Below are 8,417 nucleotides of genomic sequence, written 5' to 3' on the forward strand. Positions count from 1 at the left end.
TCATGCCTATTAATATTACAAGCCATAGAATGTGCTAGAAGATCTTGAGAATATTTTGTATTGGCCAAAAAGTTAGTTAAGAATGTCAGAAAAAAAATAGAATTGAGCCAAAGTATATATGTGTGTGCCATATGTTAGATTGAATTTACAATGATTAATATGGCAAACATAGAAAGTATAGAATGTAGCCAAAAGAAAAGAAGAAAGAAGGGGCATGTATAACAATTAAAGTTGATGGTCATGCTAGAGAATGTTAAATTATGGCATTTAAATTGTATTTAGAAAGTGTACAGGCAGCTGTTACATTAGAAAAATATTATAGAGTAGTTCAATGACATGGTATATGATATATATATATAGATATATTATATATATACAGTAAAACTCTCTATAGTCATAATGGTGGGACAACTAATTTTATTACTATGAGGAGGTTATAGACTTTAATAGAGGTGTAGTTAAAAAAAATTCTTTTTTCATAATTCATGTTTAATAGTACAATACTAGGATTTCAATTATATTTTTAATAATATTAGGGTTTCAATTCAGTGCTTCAGTTGCCTACTTTTGAAACGGATAGAAGATCATTTTTGAAGCCAACAAAGTAAACTGCTTGATGAAATTGTAAATGCAATTGTGCATGGCAACTGATGTGAAGCCACAAGACAATTGTTGCAATTGTTTTAAGCATTACAAAATTAGGACCCGATGTCGATGAATTGCAAGTTACAAATTAAGTGGATGAGAAGAATTAAAGAGCATTGTTGAATTGAGTGATCAGATTCGACAACTTCACTAAACTAATCGACATGAATATTAATGTCTTCCTTAATCATTCAAGTAAGTAACAAGTCATGTATACTTTACAAAAGAAGAAGAAATCATTTCTAATATTAAACAAGAAGAGGAAAGGAAATAATATGAAGATGATAGTACGGAAATACAAACAGTTTCATGTCAAGAAACTTTAAACACTGCTTGAGAAGCTAGAATGTTTTGGCTTTAACAAGAAATGTCCATGCTAGCGAGTAATGTACCCGCAAGTTATTTAAAAGTGTAAGAACAACTCTAAAGCATAAATTATTGTCCCAAACAACTTCAGATAAATATTTATTCATCTTAAACTTTAATGTAACATATTCATATATTTTTTATACAATTACATATAATTATTACTATGTGGAGGCAACTTCCTTAAGATGGGAATTAAAAAAATTATAACTTATTGCCATGTAGAGTTTATTCTTATTTATAACTATCCCAAATTGGAAATAAAATTTTTTATGACTATGTAAGTTTATTCTATATAGAGTATCACTGTTGAGAGGGTATTATATATAATATATATTTGAGAAATCTAGTAGCATAATTGAGGCATGTTACTAGACTTAATACCTAAATGTGGCTAGATTGTTTATTGAAGAAATTAGATTGCCCAAATGTAGAATTCATTCCCTAGTTGAATTATGCCGTTTAATATCTACTAAAGAATTATAGAAGAGTAGAATTTGTGAGAGATAATGTATGTGTACATGTACATTTTACATAGCATGATAGAATTAAAGAATAAAGAATTATGTAGAATTATAGAATCGCGTACGTACACACGACACATAGAATCAGAAATCAAAAAATAAAATAGAAAATGTTTAAGTTAAGCGTGTTATTAGATAGAACTTTGGGCTTTCCAGAAAAATATAGAAATAAAAGCTTAGAATTAATAGAATACAGGCAGAGTCAGACATATATTTGGGATCATGCAAGACAACATATAAATACATGACATAACATAGCATGTATTCAAATTTAAAAATTATTGGAAAATGTCTAGCTAGTTATTTTCAGATTTACAGAGCATGTTTTTAGAGGGTTGTTGCAATGGGGAACTGTGAGCATTCGCTGGTGTAGCTTGTGGCGACAGAGAGCAGAAGTTTCCCACAATGCATGTCGCCATCAGCGGGAGCGGCCCAGAATAGAAAATAGAATTGTACAGTCCGCCAGAAGTGCATGGGATAAGGATGTACCCATAAAGAATTTTAGAATACGCTCACACGGCCAAGGTTCCAATCCATGCCTCAGCTAGTCTGATCGGCAAACTAGAATAGAATACAGAAAGAGAAAAAGAAAGAAAATAGAATAAGAAATAGAAAAAGAAAGAATTTCAGAAAGAAAGGAAAAAAATTTCAGAAAGAATACAGACATGATCATTGCATATGCATCAGATATTTATGTGCATGGCATCTTATGCATTATGCATAGATTAAAGAGTTTTTTATTATTGCGTTGTCTGACTAGCCAAGAAAAAGAAAATAGAAGCCATGAAATAGAGAAGAAAAAAAAAAATAGAAGCTACAGAGATAGAAAAGAAATTAGAGATATACGAGAAAGAACGGAATTAGTATATGCTAGAAAAGAATAGAAATTAGAACCATGACAAATAGCAAAGGAAATTAGCGATTGTGAGTAGAGAAGGAAAACAAAAAGATAATCTAGCAGAGGGAGAAATAAAACGATAAAGAATAGCACATCACTAGAAAGATTTGATAAAAATTGAAGACTGATAAGTAGTACGATTGAGAATAAAGAGAGAAAGCAAGCAGAAATTAGAAGCAGTACAGTGAAAACGGGGACAACGGAGGAAAAGAATAGTTAGATTTGATTACTTATGAGATTTATATCTCACCCTGTTGCTTTCTTTATTTTGTAGGTATTAAGATTATAGCGGTCCGGAGACGTCAAGCTGGCGAGAGGATTGCATACACTGTCTCAGTGAAGGAATTAATGTGGATTTACATATGTATTTTTGGTAGTCATACTATTAGAAAAAACATTCACGCTTTCCGATTCATTAGAAAATGATCTTATTATTTTTATATATGTGAGAAAGAGCCATCAATACTTCTCCATATTCATCTATAATCGCCAAAATCATCACATACAAATGAACTACTCTTCATGGCTAAACGTTTACACATCATTCAGCATTTAAATGGCCAACAATTCTCACCATACATCATATACAACCATACAATATCAACAATTACAATTATGGCTCAAAACAAAGCTTAAGTTTGATTCACTTACTTTTTCTTGCAAGACTCCTTCTTTGCTTCCTTTGCGCATTTCTCCATGATTCACGCTAAACAAAAATTCATGAGAACTCATACTTATAAAACACAAATCCCCTTCGAGTAACCTGTAAGTCACAAACCCTCGCAGCTTTTATGTTATTAGATTTTGGCTTTTTGCCCCCATGGGGTTTTTTAGGATAGCTCAATATCATTGGACACATCTCTAATGTTCTATTGACCATTTCACTTTGACCATCTGTGTATGGATAGTAACTTGAGCTAAAATTAGAAGATGCTCTATTTAATGAAATAATTCACTCCAAAATGCTCCGATAAAGATAGGATAACAATCACACGTAATGGATCTTGACAAACCATGCAACTTGAAAATATTGTCAAAAAGTAATCGTTCACTCTCACTCCAGTATATGGGTGAGAAAGAGGAAGAAAATGGGCATACTTTGATAGTCTATCCACAACCACAAGAGTTGTCTTATCTTGTGACATCAAAAGACCCTTAATTAAATCCATTGAAATGTCTTCCCCAATTTGAGAAGGAATTGGGAGGGGTTGCAACAATCCAACTATGCAATGTTTTATGCTTTTTATCATTGACATCACATCAAAAAAATAAATAAATAAATAACTCTAACGCTTTGGAAGATCTTAACAAATTCTTCATGCATACTACCATAAAATTCCTTTATAATTGTTGATATGAGTTTAGAATCTAGGGAGAGATAAATGTGTTCCTTAAAAAAAAAAAAAAAAAAAAAAAAAGAAGGAGAGAATAATTATTTCATCCTACATATGTCATGGCCTTGAAGCTTCTCCTTTCTGAATTCGAGATTGTAAATCTTGAAGCATTAAATTTGAAGCTATTTCTTCTTTAGTAGCTTCCACCTAATGAGGTAATAGTTGGGTGAATGCAAATAAGGATACAATATTTGCTTTGGCTTCATGCCGTCTTGAAAGTGCATCCATAACTTTATTCTCACCACCCTTTTATATGCAGCTAAGAAATCATACCCCATCAGTTTGTAAAGCCAACGTTGTTGATCCAAAGTTGTTATCTTTTGTGACCATAAATGTTTAAAACTCTGATGGTCACTTCGTACAATGAATCTCTATAATACCCACATTCAGAAATATGATAGGGATTATCTTATAGTCATAGTGAATATATCTAACTAGTTTTATAGTGGAATTCCATAAAAGTTTCAATAGGGGCAAAATGGTCATTTCAAATAGAGTTATGTGTTCAAGTGAAAAGTGAGTATGATAAATATAATGTATTAAGTGTGCTAGCCATGAGAATAGAGTGGTAGAAAGGTTATGGATAATGCACGTGATGTGACGCCAAGATAAATACGTGTTTGTAAAGTAATAGGAAAAAAAATTAAAGAATAAGGGTAAAATGGTATTTTCACTCATAATTAGAGTTTATGATGGGAAGTGAAAATGACCAATAACATGTGTTAAATCCATTGAAAATGAGGGTATATCGGTAAATGCACGTATGACATAATTGAAATTACCATAAAAGTGCAAGTGCTTTTCAGACTGTCAATACGATGGTGATTGGCTGCATCAAGGAGTGTATCAACTATGGTGGATTGACAGAGATTCATCACTCCGGGTATGGTGAGAAAGTTATCTCACGGCGCAATTCGTATTGGCAATGACACTAAAACGTGTGCCACAGTGGGATTGATTTTGCTCTATCCAGTTTAATAATACGGTCATTGGTCTAAAAAAAACTGAATAAATAATATCGAGAGTAACCGAAGGTTGACACTATTTCTATGCCTTCGTCTCATCGAGATAACGTATGATGAAAGATTGATTGGAACGTAACCATATTGTTTTAGGCAGCTACTTTGTTGAATCGAATCTATCGGGTGGCCATGATACCTTGCTAGGGGCCAATCTTGGTCTGTGTATTAGTGAGACGATTAATTGTGTTAATCGCGATACTATACACTGCCGATATGATGAGGAGCCTATGGGTCACACACATAGAAGACGATTTAAGATCCAAGAAGAAAGAAGGGCATTTTCGTCTTTTAAGGCGAAAAGGTATTTTGGTATTTCACAGTGCAATTAAATTTGCTGAGTCGTAGCCTTTATTTAATTTTTAGAAAAATTAAATAAGTGAAATACGTTTAAATGCGTGTTCACACATATTTAAATATATTATCATTATTGTTAAATGTTAATATATATTAAATATATATTAATGTTTTAATTGAGATAATGATGGAAAAAAATAAATCAAATTGGAGGTTTGGCAACATGGGGCATTTGGGTGAAGCCAAGCCTATTCCGTATGGGATTAGGGCAAATTGTATTACTATAAAAAAAAGTGTGTTAATAAATGATGCAGATTTTCTCTTTGAAAGAAAAACACACAGCCCCAAATATTGACACTCCCACGGCAGATTGATTTTGCCTTGAAATCAATTTCATTGATTTTTCTTTTTCTTCTTAATCTTGAAGCCAAAGAGGATCTAGCAAATACCTCTTTGGTTCTTTTGAGATTGTCTTCGTGTGGACTACACAGGTTCGATCCTACACTTGGATCGGTAGCAAAACATTCGTCGACAAATTTGGAGGAGCCTCCAATGTGCGTGTTGTTTCTCTTAACTCGTCTAATATTTCTGCAGTTTCTTATTTGATAAAATTGTAAAATTATCCTTGATCTTGGCTCATGTAAACGATCCCTGAGTTATATTATTTTGTTTCCGCTGGCGTATACGGGACCGTTTACTAACAATGAAGCATAACAATTAAATAGAGTACAAATTTACTGTTAATAATAGGTCAAGGCAGCTCGTAACCCACTCGCATGTCCAATCCCAAGCAAATGAAACATAATCATTTTAATCCTTGAAGGTTCAAATTCCAATGTGGTGTGAGTGAGATTAAATAGAAGATATATTCAAATGGAAGATGGTAAGTGGTTCAACATACCAAATTAGTGCACCAAACTCTAAATGATTGCTATAAGTGTCAATAGTTTGTTATGAACCTGCTCAATGAAGGCAAAGAAAGATCGCATTAAATGCATCACTAAGGTTTTGCTTCTAAAGAAAAATGATATTAAAATTTCAAACTACCGAATGTTTAATCAACCCAAGCCGCAATAAGGTAGCAACAATATGATGCTCATTCCAACATTCACAAAGGAGCACTGGGAAATTTAAACACTACATGATGCAGAAATCAAGAGATCCTTCTGTTTTTCTTTTCTTCATCTAATTATAAATATTTTGAAAACACAAGTAGAGATGGTTAGATGATATCTCAACCAAATAATATAACTACACTAGATCCAACATCCCTACCTAAAACCCCAAACCAGCTAAAAAACAAAACAAAGCAAACACCTAGAGTACAGTGGGAATTGGCCACTTCATCATGAAAAAATCAAAAGATTTGAACGGCTATCTATAATGTAAACTATGAAAAATATAAAATCTCACCCACGTCTGTATATACTCTACTCTAATCACATAAACTTACACATTCACGACACACATCCAAGACTTCAATATTCATCTTCCTAAACCACATGAGAAATATAAGCTAAAATCCAAAAACAACAATACGTTGAACTTATTTCTAAATATTAAATAAATTACCACAACCCCACATTAAAAGAATAAATTACAAGCCTCCCAAGTGAAAGTAAATTCCCAACTGTGAATGTGATCCTGAACTTGATTGTAATTAAGAAAACAAGCATTGACTATGATATGGAAAGATAACAGTGAAAAAGGTAATAACATAACCGCCACAAAAAATTGTGATATTAAACGAAGTACTCACGCAGTAGTGTACAAAATAACCTTATGATAAGCATATGGCAAAACCAACCTCTGTTTAATGAGAGAAATTGGATTAAAACTAGTACATGTAAAATTCTGATCTTATACGTATACACCAAAAAGTTAAGCTGGTATATTTTCCTATTGAACTCATATATAAATGATAAAATGTTTTGCAGGAAGTCGTTGGCTTTATCAATTTCAAGTTTCAACACAAGCAGCAAACTGATTTTAATTCTTAAAATCACCCCACAAAGACCAGTATATGGTTTTTTGAAAAATAATGAAAACAAGAATGGGAAATTATGTACACTACAAAAACTCTGACGTGTTCAGTCGCTGAAATCAACGATGATCGACGATGGAAGATAAACGAATGTTACGATGATCGATGGTCGAAATATACGATTCAAGAGGATCGAAGTCAAACAACGAAGTCCACGATGATCAATCCGTCGAAGATGACAAGAGATCGAAGAAAGAACTAAACAGATCGAAGAACGAAATTCGAGTTCAAGAATGAAGAATGTCCCGCATCGTCAGTGAGAAGAAGAACGAACAAAGAAGAGAATGAGATGAGTTAGCGAATAATTTTTAGGTTTTCCTTTCCAACATTTTTACCGGTTTTTCCTCACATTTGGGCCCTACACGAATGAAAAGTGACAAAGTAAGCCCCAATAATGTCAATTTGACCCCTAAACAATAAAAAGAGACAAAATCAACCTCATGTCAGGTGGGCGAAATAATATTTGTTCCTGTAAATATTGGGTTATGGTAACACTTATAAAATGTTACTATTTTTATTATATGGTAACATTAAAAAAGTTACTACATTATTGTCTATTGTAACATTTTAAAATGCTATTGTGTTCTATATTAGTAATTTTACAAAAAAGAGTTACCATTGATATAAAGTGTTACAAAAAGTTAAAGTGTTACATAAAAATTGTTATCGTAACATTTTTAAGATCAAGTGTTACATACGATAGATAGAACGGTAACACTTAAGGAAAAGGCTACTGTCCAGTGTACCGTAGCCATTTTTGTTGTAGTGAAGCGTTCCGAATCCATACATCAACAGAGTCCGACTGGCAAAAGAATAAGAAAAGAAAAGAATAAGAAAGCATGAGAAAACGCTTGAACAAGCAAAGAAAAGAAACAAGAAAGAAAAGAAAGCTTGGGCAAGCAAGACAAGAAGAGAAAAGAAAAGCATAGAAAGAAAAAGAAAAGATAGAGAAGAAAGAAAAGAAAAGAAAAGAATAGAAAAAGAAAGAATAGAAAAAGAACTAAACTGCATTTTTATGCATTTTTAGCATTATTGCATATGCATTCATTTATGCATTTCCATGAATTTTTTGTGTTAAAAATAATAAGAGTAGCAGAAGAGAAAGAATAGAAAGTGTAAGAAAGAAAGAACAGAAAGAAAGAAAGAACCAGAGAGATTAGAAAGAAAGAAAAGAACATTGAGAATTCGAAGCAGAGAAGAAAGAAGAAGAGAATTAAGGAAAGAATCAAA

Source organism: Pistacia vera, unplaced genomic scaffold, assembly GCF_008641045.1.
Source record: "Pistacia vera cultivar Batoury unplaced genomic scaffold, PisVer_v2 Contig117, whole genome shotgun sequence".
In the NCBI taxonomy this organism is placed as follows: Eukaryota; Viridiplantae; Streptophyta; class Magnoliopsida; order Sapindales; family Anacardiaceae; genus Pistacia; species Pistacia vera.